This window comes from Dipodomys ordii, unplaced genomic scaffold, assembly GCF_000151885.1.
Source record: "Dipodomys ordii isolate 6190 unplaced genomic scaffold, Dord_2.0 Scaffold27, whole genome shotgun sequence".
In the NCBI taxonomy this organism is placed as follows: domain Eukaryota; kingdom Metazoa; phylum Chordata; class Mammalia; order Rodentia; family Heteromyidae; genus Dipodomys; species Dipodomys ordii.
Genome location: NW_012267243.1, coordinates 19,300,036 through 19,305,551, shown reverse-complemented (window position 1 = coordinate 19,305,551; position 5,516 = coordinate 19,300,036).

Sequence of the window (5,516 nt, the reverse complement as noted above, 5' to 3'; positions counted from 1 at the left end):
CGGGGGGAGGGGGCCCAGCTGCAGCAAGGCGCTGCTCACACAGCCCAGCTGTCCCAAGCGTCCCTGAGCTCACCCCAGCCAACTCCGGCCTGACTGGCCCTGGCTGGCGGGATGCTGACTGGAATGAGCACCTCCCCTGAGGGGTGCTCTGACCCCAGCTGAGCCTCAGCCCTGGTCAACCTCAGTTCCAGGTAAACTCTGCCACCAGGTGAGCCCCATTCCCCAGTGAGCATGGTGGCCTCCAGGGGAGCCCCACTTTAGGTAAGCTCTGACTCCGGGTGGTCCCCCTAGGGGGGGGCCCAACTCCCGGGTAAGCTCCCAGTCTCAAGCTGGTCTCCAGGTGAATCCTGAGTCCAAGCTGAGTCCCAGCACTCCGTGAGCCCTCCCTAGATGAACCTAACCCAACTAATACCAGCTGCAAGGGACGCACAAATGGAACTCGACTTTGCAGGTGAATCAGTCTGCTTGGGCTGCTGCAATACACACCACATTCTGGGTGCCATGGAAAAGAGCTTCATCAGCCCGGCGCCGGTGGCTCACGCCTGTCACCCTGGCTACTCAGGAGGCCGAGATCTGAGGATCACGGCTCAAAGCCAGCCCCGGCAGGAAGGTCCGTGAGACTAATCCCCAATAAGCCACTAGAAAACTGGAAGTGGCGCTGTGGCTCAAGCAGTAGAGCGCTCACCTTGAACTGAAGAGCGCAGGGACAGCACCCAGGCCCTGAGTTCAAGCCCCCTGACTGCTTTATCTAGTCCTGGTCAGGATCAGGGGTGTGGGTGGGGCCTTGGTACTTGGCTTGGAGCTGCCATCTTCGCTCGTTTCTCACGTGGTTACCCTGTGTGTGTATGTCTGTGTTCTGATCTCTTTGTGTAAGGGGTCTGCCCAATGACCTCGTTTTACTTCGTCTCTCCAGAGACTTCATTTTCAGATGCAACCGTGTGAGGGTTGTAAACTCTGAGGGTGTGGCAGACAACTAGAAAGCATTTGCCCAAGCTGAAAGCTGTGCACATGACCAGAGGACAAGAGCCTGCAGGACAGGCCTCTCTCCTTGGAGACCTGGGTGACTCAGGGCCTGCAGTCAGACCCTCACAGTGGCAGTGGCCATCCACTGGTTCTACCTCCAGGACCAGCAGTGTTGCCGTTACTACAATCCTATGACCAGCCCCGCCAGCCCCTCACCCAGGATGTCACCTCCTGCTGGTATATCCAACACGCTCAGCACTCATATCTCCTAGAGGCTAAACCCACCCAACTACCAAACTAGCACATAATAGACACTTAACTACTTAAAACACCCCAAACTTGCTAGGCACTGGTAGCTCACACCTATAATCTTAGCTATTCAGAAGGCTGAGATCTGAGGATCATGGTTCTAAGCCAGCCCAAGAAGGAAAACCTGTGACTTATCTCCAGTGAACTACCAAAAAGAGCCAGAAGTAGAGCTGTGGATCAAATGGCAGAATGCTAGCCTTGAGCAAAAAAGCTCAGAGACAGTGCCCTTATCCTGAATTCAAGTCCCAGGACTGGAGGGAAAAAAAAAATCACACCAAAACTCCGTTTCCTAGTCTGCCTGGGATGGCTATAGGGATGTTGGGCAGAACCTGGACACTGCTGACAGACGTGCCTGGCATGTCAGGACCCTCCTCCCTCACAACAGTCCAGGCTGGCGGGACAAACGTGGTCCAAGCGGGGTAAGAGCTGCTTAGAGCTTTTGCTGGGCCTACAAATGAACTAGCAGCAGAATAAAAGCCCTCACTTTACACCTGTGTGTGTGTGTGTGTGTGTGTGTTTTAATCTTTTTCCTAGAGTCACTTTGTAATTACCTTGGGTTTTAGGAAGGACAGGAGTTACAGATAAACATCTCGTGACATAGGCAAAGTGTCCCTCAGACAGAATATCTTTTTTACAAAAAGCCATCTTGTGGTAAAAGACAAAATTGCCTCAAAAAAAAAAGAAAAAGAAAAAAGACAACCAAAGGCTCAGGGCAAAACACCCGGCGAAGGTGACACTGACCATCCCCACACCCCTCAGGTGATGAAAGGGGTAACTTTTGCAGAAACAAAGACCAAGAGAATGTTCTTCTAAGCCACCATCCCCGGGACTGAAAATGTTCTGCCATCTAAAGCTCATATGCAAGGATGGTCACAGACACACTGAAGTGCTGTCTCTGCTTGGCATACCACTGCCATGCGGTAAATCTTTTTCTGCCCTTCCCCTTATCTCTTTAGTTGGTGTGCAGGGGTGAGTGGCCACACCTGACACAGAATTCATGAAGTTTGAGCCCGGGGTCTAGAAGGTCTGGCTTGAGGGGCGTGGCCGGGCAGTGCTGGAACAGGACCAGTCAAGCTTCCATCTCTCCTTTGTTTCCACAGCCTCAGCCAACTGGCCGTTATGCATGGGAGTTTGCGGAGGGCTGGGGTGGAGAGGGGCATGTTCACAGACACCCCCAGAGTGGGGCAGTTCCTTTCTCCTTCCTCTGGGAAGGGAGGAAGCCATAAGGAGAGAAAAACAGGAAATTGTCACTACCCTGGGAAGTGGGGTCTAGGACCCCCAGTAGGCCAGTTTTCTAGTTTTTCCTACCCTGTGTGTGTCACTGATAGTGGGCTCCAGCACCTGAGGCCAAAATGGCCTCTGGGCTCCCTGGAGCCTCTGGGGCCCAGGCCACAGCCCCTTCCTCAAAAGGACATCCGTGGCCCAGCTGCCCAGACCTCTGGGGAAGTAAGCTTGGCCAACTCAAAGCGGGAAGCTGGGAAAGCTTCTTGGGCAGGGTCCTGGAGCCACCAACACCACATGCTTCAGGAGCTAAAAGTTCCGTTTTGTTTTCTTTGTGTCCATGTGCAGTTAAATGACACACGCTGCTGCTGGCTGTCCGCCAGGACAAGGCTGGGGAACGCATTCCAGAGTTCTCCGAGTGGCCCAAGCCCAGGGCATCGGGGCACTTGGTGGTCTGCCTGCTAGCCCTTCCTGCTGTCCTGTGTGGGTGGGAAGCCAGCTCCTCTGCTGGCCCAGGGATGAGGTGACATTCGACCAGAGGAATGAGCTGATGAGAGGCCCGAGGAACGTGACCTTCACTTCACGGGTGCTGCCCTGTGGTGCAGGCGTGGGCTGGCTTCCTTTCTGTCCTCACCCAGGGTGGCAGGGAGGTGCCGGGTCATCCGCAGGCCCGGGGAAGTGGAAGCTGTGACCTGTCAGGGGCATGCATTCCAGTTACCACTGATGTCAGTCAGGAAGCCTGTGGTCAAGGGGGAAGGAGGGTTGGAAACCAGTTGGGGGGCTCCTGGCACGGCCCACTGTCAGTCTAGACGGTCCTAAGGGACCCCCCACTGGGAGGAACCCAGAGCCTTGTAGGATCTGGGGCAGACAGGAGGGGACCTGAAAGCCAAAGCTTAGGGCCTGGGTCTGATCAGTCAGAAAAACACACACTAGGGGCTGGGAAGGTGGCCCAGTGGTAGAGCACTTGCCTTGCATGCATGAGGCCCTGGGTTCCATTCCTCAGCACCACATAAGCAAAAAGAAAAAAGCCGGAAGTGGCGCTGTGGCTCAAGTGGTAGAGCACTAGCCTTGAGCTGAAGAGCTGAGGGACAGCGCCCAGGCCCAGAGTTCAGGCCCCACCACTGGCCAAAAAAAAAAAAAAAAAAAGTAAAACACACACTAAGGCCTCTTTTTTTAGAGATCTACCTGAGACAGTAATTCACTGATTTGTCCAATGTTAACTGAGCCCCTAATGCATTCCAGGCACTGTCCTAGGCCCATGGAGCCTGTGGAAGGCAGCTGGAGCTGCCTGAAGCTGGCTCACCCACAGCAGGGCAGAGGGACTTACAAGGAAGGCCACCCGTCATGGAACCACCACCAAAAAACTATTTTTTTTTTTTTTTTGGCCAGTCATGGGGCCTGAACTCTGGGCCTGGGCACTGTCTCTCTGCTCTTCAGCTCAAGGCGAGTGCTCTACCACTTGAGCCACATCGCCACTTCCAGCTTTTTCTGCTTATGTGGTGTTGAGGAATGGAACCCAGGGCCTCATGCACACCAGGCAAACACTCTACCACTGAGCCACCTTCCCAGCCCCAACGCTCCTATTCTTGAAAGTGGTATTTTGTTATATGCATAGGAAATGGACTTGATTTATGAAGAAGGTGGGCAAAGAGGAGACTGGGTAGAGGTCCAGGTCACAGCTGTGAATGGCCAGCCCAGGTGAAGCTGGCTCAAAGGATAAGACGTAAGCTCAAACTTCATTAGTGAAGACATGTGAGTGAGAGGAGCAGAGACTAGCAGACAGTAAGCTGTTGCTCACAGAGAACCAGGGGCTTAGGGGAGATATAAATAGCTTATTCCTGTCCATGCAAAGTTCAAGGTATCAGATGTGCAATGGAGGTGGTAGGCTTGGGGGCTAGGGGAAGTGCCTGGTCCAGCAAATACAATTTGGAGCTCCGGGAGTATGGGAAAGATGGTGATACGTCATGAGAAGGAGCCTCATACACCAAGGGGCTGGGAAGAAGGGCATCAAGGAGATCCTAAAGAGGAGCTGGTGAGGTAGGAAGACCTGAGAGCCAAAGAGATAGAAAAATGAACCATGCCAGGTACAGCCAAGGGCCTAGGAGAGAGCCCCAATCGTGATCTGGGCAACACCAAAGTATTACATGATAGTTTGGTACTATTTGTTATACCCACTACCGCTGGGTTTATCTGCAGACGTGGTCAGGAGCTTGATGGTGGTAATGGACCAGGGGAGATATTTATGCACAGGTTGTGGGCAAACAGGGGTCACCCACCACCTCAGCCTTGGCAGCAACCTCCCGAAGGAGACAGGTGTGGGACTTAACAAGAGAGGAAGCAGCCAGGGATCTGGGAAAGACAGCTCACTGGTTTTCAGTTTTCCTCTAAAAGGTAGGAAAGGCTGAGGACAGGGCCAGGGAGAGAATCCAGAGCTCTCCTTGTGCTTTCTTCAGTACTCAAGATTCACAGGCCTCTCCACAGTTTGATGTCCACAACCAAGCGTCATAGCCTGGGTGGCTTATCAACAACAGACCTTTCTGTTCTGGAGGCTAGAAATCTGCCATCACATGGTGAAGCCCCTCTCTCTGAGGGCCACTTCGTGGTTCATGGCCAGTCCTTGCTACGTATTTACGTAGAGGAAGGGGAAGAGTTCTCTGGGCCCTCACACCCAGTCACATCCCGAGCCTCCTCCTCCACATACCCAGGGGTGCAGACGGAAACGTTCAGTTATCAGCAGTCTTTGGCCCCCAACGTGAGGAATCTGGAGATGGGCCTTTAATGAGGTCCTTGGGCGGCCTCAGTCCCAGGCGGAACTGGTGTTCTCGCAAGGCAAGCAGACCAGGCCAGGACTCCGCAGGGGGATGGCTGTGTGGGGACCACGTCCGCGCCTCGCAACGTTAGACCGGAAGCCGCCCGCTTGTAACCCCTGGGGCTGGGCAGGCGGCTCCGTGCCCGAGCGCCGGCCTGGGCGCGGGTTCGAGTCCTCGGCGCCCCACAAGCGGAGCGGGCCGGAAGTGGCGCTG